Source organism: Convolutriloba macropyga, chromosome 4 (assembly GCF_964194025.1).
Source record: "Convolutriloba macropyga chromosome 4, txConMacr16.3, whole genome shotgun sequence".
NCBI classification, from domain to species: Eukaryota; Metazoa; Xenacoelomorpha; order Acoela; family Convolutidae; genus Convolutriloba; species Convolutriloba macropyga.
This window is the reverse complement of record NC_134471.1, coordinates 12,803,609-12,823,893: the sequence shown is the minus strand read 5'-3', so window position 1 is coordinate 12,823,893 and position 20,285 is coordinate 12,803,609. Positions and strand designations below refer to the sequence as shown.

The following is a 20,285-nucleotide window of genomic DNA, read 5'->3' as shown; positions in this document are numbered from 1 at the left end:
TAATCCTATATCAAGACAAAAGACGAATTTGAATTTTAACCGCCTTACGAAGAATTTCATCGCAATTCGTTGAGACTGTACACTGTTTATATTCACCCCCACTCTGAATTAATGAAAGATTTCGATGGTTCTCTGGAAATGATCAGTGAAGAATCAGATTATAAGAATACAAGTGGGACACGATCGAGTTTTTATTACTACTTTCTATTAACATCAGTAAACAAATATCAAACTAGTTGTTCCGACCCCTCTTGAGGGGGGAGGAACTATGTACTCAAATGGGTTTTTTTGTTCAGACAATTTTGGCCGATCGATATAATAATCGTAGAGAGTTGTGAGTGGTATCATTCGAAAGCCCGTCCAGCGTAGAATAGGAAATTAAAAAGATTTTTCCAATTTTTGCTCTTATAGAGAGTTATCGAAGTTTAAAGTTTTGTGAATATTAGACGCGTCGTGAATATTCAGTTGTTTTATTCACATTTTTGACCAAATTTTCGTCAATTTTGCTAAGATATGTGAATCTTGTTAACGGTAGTGTTATAGATTTTATCTCTAAAGATAGAGGAGGGTTGTTGAATTGTTCAATCTGAGTTTTTAATTGAATTGCTTGAATTGAAGCTAAATTTTTCAAAAGACTTTTTTTGTCAAAAATGGGACCAATTTTGCTTTTTTTGCCCCTTGCTTTAAATTTTCTGTAAATAATTGATCTATTTTGCAACCATTTCAACAATTGAGTGTTTTGTTAGACGCGCAGCAACATCTGGGCTGATCTTGATCACACTATGGATTCTTATGATAACAATTTTAATGGGGCGCGACCTTTTTTTCAAAATATTACCGCTATATAAATGTTTTTATGTAAATTACGTACAAGAACTTCAAATTAGGGCTCAGTTAATGACAGATACTATTTACAATAAACGAGACCCAACCAGATTATATTATGATTTCAGAGTTAAGCACATGGTTTTTATGGCTCTGACAAATTGTTTTCGTAAAAAATTGGTAGATTTCTTTCGTTTTGCTTTCATTTCTTTTTCTTTTTGGTAGCCCAATGACTTAGTGTCCCCGATCGAAGATTCAGTTAGCTTCTAGTATTTCTAAAAGAACCAAGACATTTTGTTCTGATGTTATCAAATATCTGTTATGGCTTTGTATACATTTGATTTGAGAAAATATTGTTGTATTTTTGAACTTTGCCACTATTTTACCTTATTTCTCTCAACTTCGGGTGTAGTCTCTGTAAAAAGAGACAGCAATCGACTTCCTGTGTGTCATACGTTAATGTCGGTGACGTTTTTATATTCAACTAATGAGTTCTTTGTTTTGGTACTACATGTTTTCAGTTTTTCTTTTATTTTTGATCACAATTGCTTATTTTATGAGTTCAATTGGATTCCTTGTCGAATTATCACATTATTGAAAAGTCCAATTAAAAGGAGGCATTGTATAAAATGCAAAACATATGAAAAAAGCGTATCTGGATATTTTAATTGTTTTTTTTAATAGTTTACGCTTTTTGGGGGGAGACTCAGTTATCTCACAAAACATTGTGGGTTTTTTCTTTTGCCTATGTTTGTCTTTTTTTTTCGTTGTTTTGCGCCTTATACCCGATAACGAAAGATCTTAATTGCTTCCCCAAGACGTATAACTCAACCTTGTTATAGATTTCATTTTATAGCTTTTTGTTTTAATGACTTTTTAATCGCCATTTAACTCAATCTTACTCAATAGAACTCTCAATTAGTTTTGTTGATTCAAAAACTTTTTCTCTCTTGGTTGTACGTTGTGACTGATTGCTTCGAAAATTTAGTTTCATAAAGATTTTCGAGATTTTTTTACTGTTCGATTTTGGGTTTCTTTGTGTTGTCTTGTCTAAGTAGTCCTTTTATAAAGAAGACTCTTTAATGTTAAGATGAAGGTAAAATGATAATTCACAGTTCTTGCAGATAACCTCTTATGACTATATTGCCTTGAAAAGTGTCCTGTCGTAAAACTGTTTGAAGTTTTGGCTCTTTTATGTATTTATTTTTTTGTGGGCTGGTGATTTAGTCTCATTATTAGTAAGCCCAATTGGCTCTCTGAGGTGTTGAAACTTAACCCATCGGTTTTTGTTGTAATCTTAGGTGTGTTACTTTTTTTTAAATTATTTGTTCTCAAATATAAATTTGAGTTTTTGAGCTTCTTTTTTAATAAGTTTTTCGGTCGATTTGTAGATCAGTCCCTGTAAACACAGATCACAACCTGTTTCCAATGAATTTCAATGTAATCTTCATAACGGTTTTAGCTTCAAACATTTGTTTCTCGGCTTTGTTACTACCGTTACTACGAGATTTCATAAAAGGTTAGATTTTTATATATTTGTACATTTCAACGGATTAGTGAGAAGTCTCAATTGCTTCCTATGTAGATTTAAATGAACATTTAGTGGTTTCATTTAATATCCAATGACATTAAAAACTGTGAAATTACTTGTTTTCAAAAATGAAAAAGTATTTTTGAACTTCGCGTGTATTTGCTATTTTTTTCCGAACTGTTAACCAGTCGCATTGGGGACAGGTTTCATATATTTTCTAATGAAGTATAGGTTAAATTGTTTTCTTTTGCTTTTTATCTGATGTGATTTTGTTATGATTTTTTTTATTATAGACAGCGAGTTTTGGTCGTAAATAATATTAGTTGTTTCATTTTTATTATTGCCTTTTCGAGTAGTCCTATTATCAAAAATTTTCATGGGCCCTCTAGCGTGGCATTATTGTATTTCATTTGTTGTTTATTCAACGATGTGTATGTTTTTGAATGTTTTCTATCTCTTCATCATTTGGTAGCCGATTAAGTCAAGAATGTGGATGAGCGGGGTCGGAACCTTATGTGCGTACGCACAATACCGAGCCTCTTGTTTGGTACTATAAAAGCTCATTATGTTAACTGGAACAGAAAAAAATGGTTAAATTTTGAAGCGCTTTCTGCTCGGATTTACAATCAGTTGACCGTAAATTTAAAACACTGCAATGAAACGATAGAAATTACAATGAACTTTGTCCAAGATGTTTTTCAGGAAGACTAACAGAAGTAACTTGTTCACCTGTTTAAAGCAGCCGGTAGATTAATTATCATTGAGTGTCACGTCACCATGAAGCTTTTCATGTCCTCATCAAGTGAGATAAAGCCAACATTGTTTCTAATGAGAGACAAACGAGGTTGCAAAGGTTTCTAGAAAGTAATGGGTATATAGCGACCTCCGCGCCAAAGAGCCACGATACGGTCGCTATATAGCCATTACTCTGTTTCCCTTTGTTTTTTCCACTATATTTCCATTTTTCCACATAAATAAAAATCCATCATTTTTTGACTAAATTTACTAAATTTATTTAATTTTTGCTAATATTTATTTTTGCAAATATTTATATAAAAATTAATTTTAAAACCTAAACACACCATTACAACATTTAATACCTTTATCATCAAATGGATCAATAACTATCTCATATTGTTCTTTTGTTTCTAAATGGTGTTTCCTGCTATTATTAGTATAATTAGTAACATATTTATTTTTAGCTTCATAGATAGCGTTTTTATAGTCTTCAATTGTAATCTGGTTTTTAATAGTAGCTTTTGTTATTCCTTTTAACTTTTTCTCCACATCGTTCTTAACAGTATTATAACAATAAGCTTTAGCTTTAAGGAAACATGCTTCTATGATAGTATCATTAGATAACTCATCTTTCATTTTTCCTAATTCGCTATTACTCAATATTCCACTCACTTTATTTATCTAATCACTAATACTTCCACCCTCAGGAACATTAATACAATCTAACTCTTTCTCAAAGTACTCATATATAGCTTTAAACATAAGTAGTTTAGCTTTCTCTAATATAACAAAACCAATATAATTAAACTTATCCAACTTAACATTACCTCTTGTTTTATATACAGCTACTAGATCATCAGCAAACCCTACAGCATATATAAAACTAATATTTTCTACTAATTTAATATATCTATCTACTTCATTAACTAACTCTAATTCTTGTCTATTGTACACATTTTCTATTGTTTTTCCAAAGAAGGCATTATTCATTAACTTAAAGAATACATCTCTAAATTTATCACCCTCAGCTTTAGCTTCTTTTCTTTTCTGAATATTAAACTCAATATAAGGTTTTAACCATTCACTCTTACTATACTCTAACTTTTGCTTAAATGTAATATCTTCCAACTTCAAACCACTAGCTAAATACCAATCTAACATCTCACCATCAATTACATAATCGTTTTTATCCGTTAACTTCAACATTAACTTCTCATTGGGTTTATATCCTTTCTTTTTATTTTCATTTTGATAGTCTGTAAACTGATCAATGTTAGCCTTTGACGTTTCTGGAATGAATGGATTTTTTTCTGTCTTTTGTTTCAACTCATCATTATACTTTACATCAATGTTGTAGGTATAACCTTTCGTGGAGCTAGGTTGTGTATAATCATTGCAGTCAAAAACTGTTATCTCACCAGTAGGTTAATCCTGAACCATTGCAGAAGCGTATAATGAGTTGAAGTCTAAATATTTCAGCTAATTCTCTTCCCCAGTATACTCAGGATCTATTTCGTTATTTTTACATTTTACATGACAATCACCTAATACTGAAGCTAACCAACCTCTAATACAATGTTGTTTTGTATCATAAATATTAACTGTACTTTCTTTATATTTCTTAAGTTTAACATCAGTATATTTTAATCCACATATCCAAGTTAATCGAGGAGTAGAATATGTATAACATGGATCTATTTCATAATATTCTAAACACAAATCTCTAAACTTTTCAAATACATCTACCGATAACCGATAATAAAACATCAGTTTTAAGATATAATATCATATAATCTTTTATTGATTTTCATCCAGTATCTTTCCAACAATTCATCGCTTGCTTATACTCTTTATCAGTAATACCACTTTGTTTCAACTTAGAATAGAATGCTTACCTGGGTGGTAATGATGTTTCATTTAGTTTATCTAGAATATCAAACCATTCATGTGGGATTACACCTTTTCGTCTTTCTAACCCAAATTCGTTTAATACTATACACTCTTAATCACTCAATGTTTTATTTATAGCATCTAAGCTAAGTGGATGGAAGAAGCTAAACATGTCTAATGCTTTAGCATAGCCCATATCAATACTAATATAATTCTCATCAGTTTTATTTAATCATTAAGTCTCATCTTCTTAGCTAATTTAGTTATGAATTATCATAATTAGATGAATTATATGCATACATTGGTACAAATGTATTCTTAGCTTGGAGGTTACCTTTATTGTGAGCATATCCTCTAAATTTACCATTTAGATGATCATGATCTCTAACGACATCTTCACCCAAGTTCTCATTACAGTAAAAACAATTAGTATATAATGGAATAAACGTATCTTTTTTTAATGGAATGTTTATACTAAATATATCTTCAAATAATTTATTATAATGATCTACTCTTTTCACAAACCAATCAACTACGTCTTCACTAGAATAACACTCATACTCATCTTCTAATATATCAGGATAATCACTTTTTATATATAACCCACAAGCAGTAGGAACATGTTTTCCATCTTTTATTACACATTCAAAATCGTAATACATAGCAAATGGTACTCTGTTTTTATAATGGAACCTATCAAACTTTAGATAAACTTTATGATGGAATGTTCTTCTTCCTAAATGTTTCTGTGTATTACATAAATCCAAATGTTTTTTTAATGTATCTTCTGTTTGAAATGATACACAACTTTTTAGACATGGATAACATTTATGGTTAGATGATTTTCTTAATAAGAATGATACATCTTTACATAGGAAATAATGATTATCCCAGGTTAATATATTACATCCTTTAGGATCATTATGATTAATTAATACAGGATTATTGGATTTATTTTTATTCAGATTAAACACATTAAATAAAATTTTATCTTTATTTAGTTCCTGTATTTTTTTAGGTGATAATAATCATAAGGAGGTGTAACCCCATTTGATTATTTTATTTCTTTAATATATTCTGGTTTATTATAACTACTAACCCTATTGGGATGATCTTTAGCAGGATGTAGATAAGCAACTAAACACCATAGTAAATATTTATTATCAGTATTATATATTATAAGTGTATATCTAGATGTGAATGATAACTCAGTAGAACAACCACCAGAAGGATAAAACCCGTGTATATACATAGTTCTTTTAACAAACCTTTGCATGCTCCAACCAGATTGATTCATCTCTTGTTCTTGCATTCTAGTCTGTAGCTCACTATTCAACATATCCAAATCATGGGGTCAATTACATTGTCTAGTCGTTAGTCTAATTGTGAATTCGTTTTCTTCTAACTTATCATCTGTAGGTTTTGCATACTTAACTACATCAAAGGTGTTAAACTTGATATGGGGATGTATGTTATACATTGCCTCTAATAAATTCAAGAATTTAATATCTTCATAATTATTACTTGTTATCATTATTTGATTATACTTCATATTATGATCTAATCCCAACTCATTAACTTTATCTCGCCACTTCCCATCAACAAGTTTTTTCTGATTAACATTTTCTTTATGTTCATCTGATTCATTGTGTTCATTTTTATTGTTATATCTTGTATTACATATATTGTAATATCCTTCAGTTATATTATGGGTCTCTGACCATGTTTCGCAATTATCCTTATCTTTATCCTTATCTTTACCCTCAACATTATCTAGATGCCTCTTTTTTTTAAATGTTGATCCACACTATATTGATTTAGAGTAGACTTGCATGTTACACATTCAAACTTACTCCCATTCTTTATTATTTCTCCATTAACTAATCTTACTTTAATCCTATGTTTCAATGTGTCTATATGTTTATTATATTCAGTATTATTATCTAGATATATGTCACAACTATCACAATACTTTATTCCCTCCAACTCTAGATACTGGTTATCTATCTTTTGTTCTATATCTTCATTAGTAACTTTTATTCCCTCGCCATTAGCATTCTCAACAATTTTATTTCTATTACATACTCGCTCATTCTTTTTATGTTTAAGTGATTGAATATGTCTAGCATAATTCTTTTGACTTAACTCAAGATTACATTCTTCACATCTAATCTTATTTGTTTTAGGCTTTTGGACATAGACAAAATCATCAGATGAATCTGAGTCTAAATCTGAACCTATAGATTGATCTAAATCTTTAGATTGATCTAAGTCTTTAGGTTGATCTAAGTCTTTAGATTGATCTAAGTCTTCAGTTTGATCTAAATATGGATAATATTTTGCTTCAACCTTCCGCAATTACTCACGCATATCTTCTTTTCGTTGTTTTAATTTTGCATCCTGTTTATCATACGATTCTTTTATCTCTTAATTTATTTGATTAAACCTTCTGATTGATTCTAAAGGTTTTTCCGACTCTACTTTTTGTCTTTCTTTGTCTACTGTTTTGATTTCTTCCCTTGGTTTGTTTTTAATTTTAACATTTGGACTCTCATTCTAGTAGAACTAGATTGAGCTTGTCAACCACCAAATTGGACTTGTCCATGAGGTTGAGCCCGCTCACTTCCAAATTGAGCTTGTTCACTCATGTAATGAATGTAACCGGTATGAACTTGCTGATTCATTTTTTTATGCCAAATTTTGAAATAATATTATTTATATACCTTTTCAAGACTATAAAAATGATTAGTACCAAATGTGATAAATGTAAAAATATGGCTTGGTGTTGGAGTTGTGATGAGTGTCAAAATAAACCATTTCAATGTTTTGTATGACTAAAATTATAACATATAGAGACAGACATGATCATTTGCAAGTGCACTTTAATAATCCCAATCAATATTTAGTATGCGGAATGTGTAAAGTAAATAAACACATCACTCAGTATAGATATAAACATTTCTATTGTAATTTATGCATATATCTCCATAGATATAGGTTTTATCATACAAAAGAAAGATTCTCAGAGCATGCAAAGAAATATATTATTGAAGTAAAGCTATAACTAATTATAATAAGTTTTTCACCAAAATAAAATGTTGCTGATGTTTCCGCTTATTATTATGTTGCTATTTATAATCATAATTGCTTATTGGAATTATGATAATTATTGTGATTTTAGGACGAGATTCAAAGCACATAGGAATGTTGTACCAGAACCATTTGAAATTAAAAAACCTAACTTTATTATTTATTGTCCATCTAATTCTGGTAAAACAAATTTTATAAAAGATTTTTGTGGTTTGTATGACACTGTTAATGTATTCTGTATTGGCGGTAGTGAGTGCAAGGGATATAATGTATATGGCATTGATGATTTAAAAATAATAGATAATTTAGATAGTTTTGCTAATAGTCTTATTATAATTGATGATATGGGAAAAAACATTAGATTACCAGCTATAGACTCGTTGTATTCTAAAGGTAGAGATCACAAAATTAATATAATATGTGTAGGTCATACTGTAACAGATGTAAATACTAAAGCAAGAGATAACATCCCAGCTATATATATATTACTTTAAATAGTTCACAACAATTCTTTGAAAGAGTACAAGAGAAGTTTAAAATTGATTCTAATCCATATAGATATAAACATTATAAGTGTGACATAATAAATTATAATACTTTTAGTGACTATTATTTTGTATTAGATAAAGAGAAAAATGTTTTATATGATTCTAGAATAGGCGATCTTGATATTGAGAAGTATGTTGATTGTACACAGTTTAAGGAAAAGGAATATAATATACTAAGTTGTTATTTAAAATGGTAGAATATTAGAACCAACACAAATAAAACCAAATGAGTTGATGTTCTATTTTGAAGAATATTTAGACTTTAAGGGAATAAATAAATCATTTAATTTTTATAAAACATATACGAATAAAAAAAGTATATTTAATGAGATACATAGTGGATATGTTGCTATATTTGGTGTAATTAGTGTATCAGGAATTGGATATAGTTCCTATCACAAATGTGGTTATAATAATGATAATAATATTCGTAATAATATTAATGGTATAGATATAATGGATATAGAAAAGGCAAAAATTAAATTAAGAAATGGTAAGAAGATGACAATAGGTTATGGTTTGATTGATAAAGCCAAAATTGATTTCAATGATCCATTTAATATAATATATATGTTAGCTATTAGTCTTGTATCTATTTATGCAACCCATAATGTTATTATTTCTAAAACTAAAAATGATATGTAGAGATTATATTATTCAAATTGATACTAGTAGTGGATATCCAGAACATGAACCAATGAATCATTATAATAATTTATTTACATAATAAATTAATTGAAAGATGTATGAAATGTATGCTTAGAAAATATGATGGTTATCACTTTTTGGATAAATGTAAAGTTAATAGAACAGGCTTTATAACATCAGTACATAGTTATATTGATTTTACCGATATTAATGATAGTGATAGTAATGATAATATTGATAACAATAAAGATGAAGATAAAGATGATTTAAATAAAACTTTAAATGAATAAAAATAAAATATTATAGAGAATTTGACAGATTACATTAAAAATTATTTAAAAATAGAAATTATGAATGAGATAAAAACAGAAACTATAAATGACTTAAAAACAGAAACTAATATTAAGAAGAAAAATTATGAAACTGATAATAGAACAACTAGATCTTGTTGTTTATGTAAAATTGAAAAGAATAGAGATTGTATTAATAAAACTGGTGGTTTATGTAAAGATTTTTGTTCTCAAAACGTTTCATGTACCATATGTAAATTTGTCATATATAGATCTTCTCTTAATAAACATAAAAAAATGGCACATAGTAATCAGTCCCAAATTTCTAACAAAATTTAGGAAAAATGATTACAAGTTTTAAAGAATACTTGAGATTACATGAGATTACATGGATTATATAGATTATTTTAACCATAACAATCCCGCGTTCTGCGGGATTATCATGATTAAAATAATCTATATAATCCATGTAATCTCATGTAATCTTTAAAATTTGTATTCATTTTTCTTAAGTTTTATTGGAAATTTGGGATTGATTACTATGTGCCCTTTTTTATGTCTATTAAGAGAAGATCTATTTATAACAATATTACATATGGGACATGAAGCTTTTTGATAACAACAATCTTTACATAAACCACCAGTTTTATAAAAACAATCTCTTTTCTTTTCAATTTTACTTAAACAACAAACTCTAGTTGTCTATTATCAGTTTCATTACTTTTCTTCTTAATATTAGTTTCTGTTTTTAAGTCATTTATAGTTTCTCTTTTTATCTTATTTATAATTTCTATTTTTAAATAGTTTTAATGTAATCTTTCAAATTCTCTATAATATTATGTTTTAGTTCACTTAAAGTCTTATTTAAATCATCTTTAACTTTATCTTTATTGTTATCAATATTATCATTACTATCACTATCATTAATATCGGTATAATCAATATAACTATGTACTGATGTTATAAGGCCTGTTCTATTAACTTTATATTTATCCAAAAAATCATAACCACTATATTTTCTATGCCTACCCTTCATACATCTTTCAATTAATTTATTATGTAAACTATTATAATGATTCATTAGTTCATGTTCTGGATATCCACTACTAGTATCAGTTTGAATAATACAATCTATACATATCATTTTTAGTTTTAGAGTTAATAACATTATGGGTTGCATAAAAAGATACAAGACTAATAGCTAACATATATATTATATTAAATGCATCATTGAAATCAATTTTGTCTTTATCAATCAAACCATAACCTATTGTCATCTTCTTACCATTTCTTTATTTAATTTTTGCCTTCTCTATATCTATTATATCTATACCATTAATAATATTAGTAATATTATTATCATTATTATTACCACATTTTTGATAGTAAATATATCCATTTCCTAATACACTAATTACACCAAATATAGCAACATATCCACTATGTATCTCATTAAATATACTTTTTTTATTCGTATATGTGTTATAAAAACTAAATGATTTATTCCCTTAAAGTTTAAACATTCTTCAAAATAGAACATCAACACATTTGGTTAATTATTTGTTGGTTCTAACATTCTATCTGTTAAATAATTACTTTGTATATTATATTCCTTTCCCTTAAACAGTGTATAATCAACACACTTCTCAATATCAAGATCGCCTACGCTAGACTCATATACAAAACTTTTATCTTTATCTAATACAATATAATAGTCACAAATAGTATTATAAATTATCATGCCATACTTCTAATGTTTAAATCTATATAGATTAGAACCAATTTTAAACTTCTCTTGTACCCTTTCAACGAATTGTTGCGAACTATTTAAAGTAATATATATAGCTGGGGTGTTATCTCTTGCTTTAATATTTAAATCTGTTACAGTAAGACCTACACATATTACATTAATATTGTGATGTCTACCTTTAGAATACAATGAGGGTATAGCTGGGAATCTAATGTTTTCTCCCATATCATCAAATATATTAGGACTATTAGCAACACTATCTAAATTATCTAATAATTTGAAATCATCAATGCCAAATATACCGTATCCCTTCCACTCAATACCATCAATACAGAATACATTAACAGTATCATACAAACCACAAAAATCTTTTATAATAGTTGTTTTACCAGAATTAGATGGACCATAAATAATAAAGTTATGTTTTTTAATTTCAAATGGTTCTGGTACAACATTCCTATATCCTTTGAATCTCCTCCTTAAATCAGAATAATTATCATAATTCCAATAAGCAATTATGATAATAAATAGCAACATAATAATAAGCAAAAACATCAGCAACTTTTCATTTGGGTGAAAAAGTTATTATATTTAGTTATAGCTTTACTTCAATATTATATTTCTTTGCATGTTCTGAAAATCTTTCTTTTGTATGATGAAACCTATATCTATGGAGATATATGCATAACCTACAATAGACGTGTTTAAATCTATACTGAGTGATGTGTTTATTTACTTTACACATTCCGCATACTAAATATTGATTGAGATTATTAAAGTGCACTTGCAAATGATCATGTCTGTCTCTATATGTTATAATTTTATTACATACAAAACATTGAAATGGTTTATCTTGACACTCATCACAACTCCAACACCAAGCCTTATTTTTACAATCATCACATTTGGTACTAATCATTTTTATAGTATTGAAAAGGTATTTAATAATTTTATTTTAAAATTTGGCATAAAAAAATGAGTCCGCAAGTTCATACCGGTTACATTTATTCCACGAGTGAACAAGCTCAATTTGGAAGTGAGCGGGCTCAATCTCATGGACAAGTCCAATTTGGCGGTGGACAAGCTCAATCTAGTTCTACTAGCATGGCAGCCCAAATATTAAAAAATAAAAACAAATCAAAGGACGAAATCAAACCAGTAGACAAAGAAAGACAAAAGGTAGAATTAGAAAAAACTTTAGAATCAATCAGAACGTTTAATCAAATAAATGAAGAGAAAAAAGAATAATATGATAAACAGGATGCATAATTAAAACAACGAGAAGAAGATTTGCGTGAGTCATTGCGAAAGGTTGAAGCAAAATATTATCCAGATTTAGATCAAACTAGAGATTTAGATCAATCTAACGACTTAGATCAATCTAAAGACCTAGATCAATCTAAAGATTTAGATCAATCTAAAGATTCAGATTTAAACTCAGATTCATCTGATGATTTTGTCTAGGTCCAAAAGCCTAAAACAAATAAGATTAGATGTGAAGAATGTAATCTTGAGTTGAGTCAAAAGAATTATGCTAGACATATTCAATCACTTAAACATAAAAAGAATGAGCGAGTATATAATGAAAATAAAATTGTTGAGAATGCTATGGAAGAGGAAATAAAAGTTACTAATTATGATATAGAACAAAAGATAGATAAACAGTATGCAGAGTTCGAGGGAATAAATTATTGTGATAGTTGTGACATGTATCTAGATAATAATACTGAATTTAAAAAACATATAGGCACATTGAAACATAGGAATAACGTAAGATAAGTTAATGGAAAAATAATAAATATTGGGAGTAAGTTTGAATGTATAACATGCAAGTCTACTCTAAGTCGATATAGTGTGGATCATTATTTAAAAACAAAGATGCATCTGGATAATGTGAATGGTAAAAATAAGGATAAGGATAAGGATAATCGTGAAACATGGTCAGAGATCAATAATATAACTGAAGGATATTGAAATATATGTAATACCAGATATAACAATAAAAATGAACACATTGAATCAGATGAACATAAAGAAAATGTTAATCAGAAAAAACTTGTTGATGGGAAGTGGCGAAATAAATTTAATGAGTTGGGATTAGATCATAATATGAAGTATAATCAAATAATGATAACAAGTAGTAATCATGAAGATATTAAATTCTTGAATTTATTAGAGGCAATGTATAACATACATCCCCATATCAAGTTTAACACCTTTGATGTAGTTAAAAAAACAAAACCTACAGATGATAAGTTAGAAGAAAACGAATTCACAATTAGACTAATGACTCGAAAATATAATGGACCCCAAGACTTGGATATGTTGAATAGTGAACTAGAGACTAGAATGCAAGAACAAAAGATGAATCAATCCGATCGGAGCATGCAAAGATTTGTTAAAAGAACTATGTATATACACAGGTTTTATCCTTCATAAGGTTGTTCTACTGAGTTACCATTCACATCTAGATATATACTTAATATAAATAATACTGATAATAAATGTTTACTATGGTGTTTAATTGCTTATCTACATCCTGCTAAAGATCATCCCAATAGGGTTAGTAGTTATAATAAACCAGAATATATTAAAAAGATAAAATAATCAAATGGGGTTACACCTCCTTATGATTATTATCACCTAAAAAAATACAGGAACTAAATAAAGATAAAATTTTATTTAATGTGTTTAATCTGAATAAAAATAAATCCAATAATCCTGTATTAATTAATCATAATGATCCTAAAGGATGTAATATATTAAACTGGGACAATCTTTATTTCCTATGTAAAGATGTATCATTCTTATTAAGAAAATCATCTAAACATAAATGTTATTCATGTCTAAAATGTTGTGTATCATTTCAAACAGAAGATGCATTAAATAAACATTTGGATCTATAAAATACACAGACCCATGTGGGAAGAAGAACATTCCATCATAAAGATTATCTAAAGTTTGATAAGTTCCATTATAAAAACAGAGTACCATTTGCTATGTATTACGATTTTGAATGTATAAAAAAAGATGGAAAACATGGTCCTATTGCTTGTGGATTATATATAGAAAGTGATTACCCTGATATATTGGAAGATGAGTATGAGTGTTATTCTAGTGAAGACGTAGTTGATTGGTTTGTGGATAGAGTAGATCATTATAATAAATTATTTAAAGATATATTTAGTATAAATATTCCATTAAAAGAAGATACTATTACTCCATTATATACTAATTGTTTTTACTGTAATGAGAACTTGGGTGAAGATGTCGTTAGAGATCATGATCTTCTAAATGGTAAATTTAGAGGATATGCTCACAATAAAGGTAACCTCCAAGCTAAGAATACATTTGTACCAATGTATGCATATAATTCATCTAATTATGATAATTCATAACTAAATTAGCTAAGAAGATTAGACTTAAAGTATTAACTAAAATTGATGAGAAGTATATTAGTATTGATATGGGCTATGCTAAAGCATTAGACATGTTTAGCTTCTTCCATCCACTTAGCTTAGATGCTATAAGTAAAACATTGAGTGATTAAGAGTGTATAGTATTGAACGAATTTGGGTTAGAAAGACGAAAAGGTGTAATCCCATATGAATGGTTTGATATTCTAGATAAACTAAATGAAACATCATTACCACCCAGGTAAGCATTCTATTCTAAGTTGAAACAAAGTGGTATTACTGATAAAGAGTATAAGCAAGCGATGAATTGTTGGAAAGATACTGGATGAAAATCAATAAAAGATTATATGATATTATATCTTAAAACTGATGTTTTATTATCGGTTAACGGTAGATGTATTTGAAAAGTTTAGAGATATGTGTTTAGAATATTATGAAATAGATCCATGTTATGCATATTCTACTCCTCAATTAACTTGGATATGTGGATTAAAATATACTGATGTTAAACTTACAAAATATAAAGAAAGTACAGTGAATATTTATGATACAAAACAACATGGTATTAGAGGTTGGTTAGCTTCAGTATTAGGTGGTTGTCATGTAAAATGTAAAATAACGAAATAGATCCTGAGTATACTGGGGAAGAGAATTTTCTAAAATATTTAGACGTCAACTCATTATACGCTTCTGCTATGGTTAAAGCTTTACCTTCTGGTGAGATCAAAGTATGTGACGGCAATTATTATACACAACCTAACTCCACAAAAGATTTTATCTACACCTTTGATGTAAAGTATAATGATGAGTTGAAAAAAAGACAGAGAAATATCCATTCTTTCCAGAAAAGACAAAGGCTAACATTGATCTGTTTACAGAATATCAAAATGAAAAAGAAAGGATATAAACCCAATTAGAAGTTAATGTTGAAGTTAACGGATAAAAACGATTATGTAATTGATGGTGAGATGTTAGATTGGTATTTAGCTAGTGGTTTGAAGTTGGAAGATATTACAGTTAAGCAAAAGTTAGAGTATAGTAAGAGTGAATGGTTAAAACCTTAAAACCTTATAAACCTTATCAACTGAGGGTGATAAATTTGGAGATGTATTCTTTAAGTTAATGAATATTGCCTTCTTTGGAAAAACAATAGAAAAAGTGTACAATAGACAAGAAGTTGAGTTAGTTAATGAAGTAGATAGATATATTAAATTAGTAGAAAAAATTAGTTTGAGATATGCTGTAGAGTTTGATGATGATCTAGTAGCTTTACATAAAACACGAGGTAATGTTAAGTTGGATAAGTATAATTAAATTGGTTTTGTTATATTAGAGAAAGCTAAACTTCTTATGTATAAAGCTATATATGAGTACTTTGGGAAAGAGTTAGATTGTAGTTATCATTATACAGATACTGATAGTATATTTATAAATATTAATGTTCCTGAGGGTGGAAGTATAAGTGAAGAGATAAATAAAGTGAGTGGAATATTGAGTATTAGCGAATTAGGAAAAATGAAAGATGAGTTATCTAATGATACTTTTATAGAAGCATGTTTCCTTAAAGCTAAAGCTTATTGTTATAATACTGTTAAGTTAAGGATGAGGTGGAGAAAAAGTTAAAAGGGCTAACAAAAGCTACTTTTAAAAACCAGATAACAATTGAAGACTATAAAAACACTATCTATGAAGCAAAAAATAAATATGTTACTAATTATAATATTAATAGCAAGAAACACCATTTAGAAACAAAAGAACAATATAAGTTAGCTATTGATTTATTTGATGATAAAGGTATTAAAAGTCGTAAGGGTGAGTTTAGATTTTACAATTAATTTTTATATGAACATTAGCATAAATAAATATGAGCAAAATTTAAATAAATTTAGTAAATTTAATCAAAAAAATTATAGATTTTTTTTATGTGGAAAAATGGAAATATAGTGGAAAAAACAAAGGGAAATAGAGTAATGGGTATATATCGACCGTATCGTGGCTCTTTGGCGCGGAGGTCGCTATATACCCATTACTCTAGAAATCGAAAACAATTTTTCTGAAAACTTACGAGAACGTTCAGCGTGATTTAATTAGCTCATCGGCCTGATAAAAATGGGGGTTGGGGCACACAGAGGCCCAAACGCAAAAGGCCCAAACGCAAGTTGAAACGCAATAGAGTGATTTGAAATGGTCGAAACCACCTCCAGTTTTACAGTGAGTCCATTTTGAGTGAAATCCGTTTCCAATTTGAGGCCCACAAATTTGCAAAATTGCAGAGCAAGAAAATTTTGAGTTCGTCACGAAAACGGCAGAACAATATCAGGTACACAACATGCTATCTGAAACAAAAAGCAAACAATAAAGAATGAAGCGAGGCGAGGTTTCAGATCCGGCAATTCCCGTTGGCTTTAACACCACCGTATCCGAAAGAAGATGTTTCGGCTCAACAAAGAAAGAACTCGATGACGCGATATCAAAAACAGTCGACATCGCAATGAAAAGTCTCCATTCAAAAGTACTCGATGGCTGGGGAGAACAATTGATTGTCCAATTGGGGATGCACTGGGGCTCGATCCTCATTCTGTCATTCATCAGTGTTTTGGGCTGCTATCTACGCCGGATGGCTATAGTGCACCAGTTTGTCATTTTTTTAGTATTGAAGGAGTACTTTCGATCAACTTCAATACTAAAAAAAATGACAAACTGGTGCAGTATAGCCATCCGGCGAAGATAGCAGCCCAAAACACTGATGAATGACAGAATGAGGATCGAGCCCAGGGCATCCCCAGTTTCAAGGCCATAAATTATTTTCCAAGAAAGATCGGCAGCCGGACTGACATCAGTGGAAAACTTGGGAATTGAAAAAATAGGAATACGAAGACAAAAAAGGGAAAACAAGGAAGTGCAACTTTATATTGAAATCTCAGCGAGAAACATCACACGAATTGGATGACTAGCAAACGAAATAAGACAAATTATTAGCCAGCAGCGCAATTGTGAGGAGCAACGAACACGAAGATCTCTATACCTACAACTACGGTTCGAATCCAACTTAGTTTATTTATCACTATGTGATTTTGTTTTTTTTTCATATATCAGTCAAAGCGTTTATTACCTACAGCCAACTCAAAACGATTTAGTATAATTGTTGAAGCCAAGCCAGTTGGCTCAGCGGAGAATTACGTGTACACGTAACTAACAAATCGAACCGATAGCAGTTCGAAGCCGAGAAGTGTCACCTTCCTATTTTTTCCCTCTCTTACTTTTTATTTTGCAAATAGCCGTCTTTTTATCCGATCAGAAATATTACGAGTGTAAGGCCAGCCGCTCGCTGTGTCAATTCGGGACAAGATACAACTTATTTTTAATCCACTTCATTCTTTTCATTCTATTCAGCCAGCCGCTCGCTTAGTAAATTCGGGGCTGAACAGATCACAAAAAACATCAAAACAAAAGATAATTACGGCAACTATCAATTTAATTAAGCTTCCTTTCCGTTTGAAATCTTTATTTCAGTCTTTTTAATCATCTATTGCATACTCCATTGAAATAAATTAAACAAGAGAAACAGTTCATCATCTAGCTTTGTGCTGCGCGCGGTTTGGTTTCAGTGGTTTTAAGGTCCAGGTTAGCGTAGCACTTTTAGCTCATCACTTTTTTGTACATATAGTTGGTCTTCAGTCAAACGAATTAATTTCAAACCATCAATTAACCATTTTTCTGTACATAAAGTTATTCTTATCTGAAATGAAAACCAAAGTTTATTTTTCTCTAATTTTTCCGCAAGTGGAGAGCCAATAGCACAATAGCGATGAGCGTCAAAGACTGTTGACAAACAAGAATATTTTTACAGATACGGTTCAATTCCTGCTGTCGCCACATCTTCTTTTCACCTTTTCACAGCTCATGTCGCTCCCAGCTGTTTTTATCAACTTATCTCTTATACTTCAATATCAACAGAACAGTGTAGTGGCTAAAAGCGCGAACAAGAAATCGATAAATGGGGTCGACGGAAGTTCAAATCCCTGCGCATTCATTGTTCTTCATTTGCACATCTTTACAATTTCTACAACATGTTTTACAAGTTACAACGAACGGCAATTGCGTTACTCCACTAATTTAAAGATTAGAACCATAGCAGTGCAATTTCGTTATTAAAATATATCTGGTTTTGTGCTACGCGCGGTTTGGTTTCAGTGGTTTTATGGTTAGGTCAGCGTAGCACTTTTAATCAGGCACTTCTTATTTTTCGTCAGTTTTGATTCTTTTATTCACTTTTCTAATTATGAAATTAAAACAAAGTTAAATTTAACTTTTTCAGTCCTCCCTTTTCGAACAGAAAATTTTAGCATTTGTTCCTCTTAGACTGACGACTATTATATTATACGAAATAAGATCATTTGTTTTATTCTACCTATCTGCTCTATTTGGTTGGAAGTTAATTCATATTGCGATCGAAAAACTATAAGTTGAAAATATACGCCATCGAACATGGAACTTAGCGCGGTTATCTAACTCGATATTAACAATGCGCGCGTGGGTTCGAGACTCAGGATGAGCCAATTTCATCCGTCTCAATTTTTCAGACAATTCCAAACTGAAAACAATGAAACTGTGATGCGAAACACCTCCAAATACAGAAGAACACTTAGTGCAGTTCACTAATATCGATTAAAATTCTGACATCCCCACAATGAAGTCCGAGTCCCACCAACGTCATCAAACTTTTGATATCCTGAAATTTTTTTTCGTTTTAATTAATTAACAGTACTTGTTACTTACCTTGTGATAATGAAAATTGCCGATCACATCATCTCCTACGAGGCTAGCCATGTATCCGATCCATTATCTTTTTGAAATGCCAAGTTCAGCCAGTAGAAGCCCTCCATGGTGCTTGAAATGGCTGAGTGCGCCGGAGCCAGAAGAAGTCTTTAATACAACAGAACAGAAACTCAGTTTCAACGAGAACTTTCTTCTTCAATACTTCTTTTAAACTGAAACTCTTTCTTAATACGTATTAAACTTCTTTTAAAGAATGGTTGTACATAAATTGTGTATATTGGGAGAACAATTGATTGTCCAATACGCACTTGTTCAAAAATCTGGCTCAAAAAATCTAAAAGTCTCCTAAGAATAACTGGCAGGTTGTCATCCAAATGAGAGACGAAAAAACGTGAACTGAATCAAAACGAGTTTGTGTTTTTCAATCTTACGAGTTGCCAGTTTTCCCATGAGAAAAACCAGACGCAATAATTCTTTCCAGTTTGTTCATTTTGATGATGGTGGATTTTTTTACCGATTGATGCCGAAAACTCGTGCTCTGGATCGCTTACGGAACTGCTTTCTTTCTTTCCGCCCAACTTCAGGACGCTACTTGACCAAAGGGTCCAGAATAATTTTCCCTAAGTGATTGAAATCATTCAATTTACTGTACAAGCTGCAAAATTTCTAGCAGTGTAATGGTAGCGTTTATAGTGTGCCCGATAAAAGAGAAATTTATTTAGCAATTGCTTCTGTTTTACCCACACAGTGTAAAAAGGGTTCAAGAAATTCACTGAGACT

At 29.8% G+C, this 20,285-nt stretch overlaps 1 protein-coding gene across 1 annotated transcript in view; it reads left to right on the top strand.

Annotated features, from left to right (window-relative positions):
• The window catches only part of LOC142337980 (glucose-6-phosphate exchanger SLC37A2-like), a 111,396-nt gene that overhangs the window by 79,358 nt on the left and 11,753 nt on the right, over nt 1-20,285 (top strand). The gene's annotated exons all lie outside the window — the stretch shown is intronic.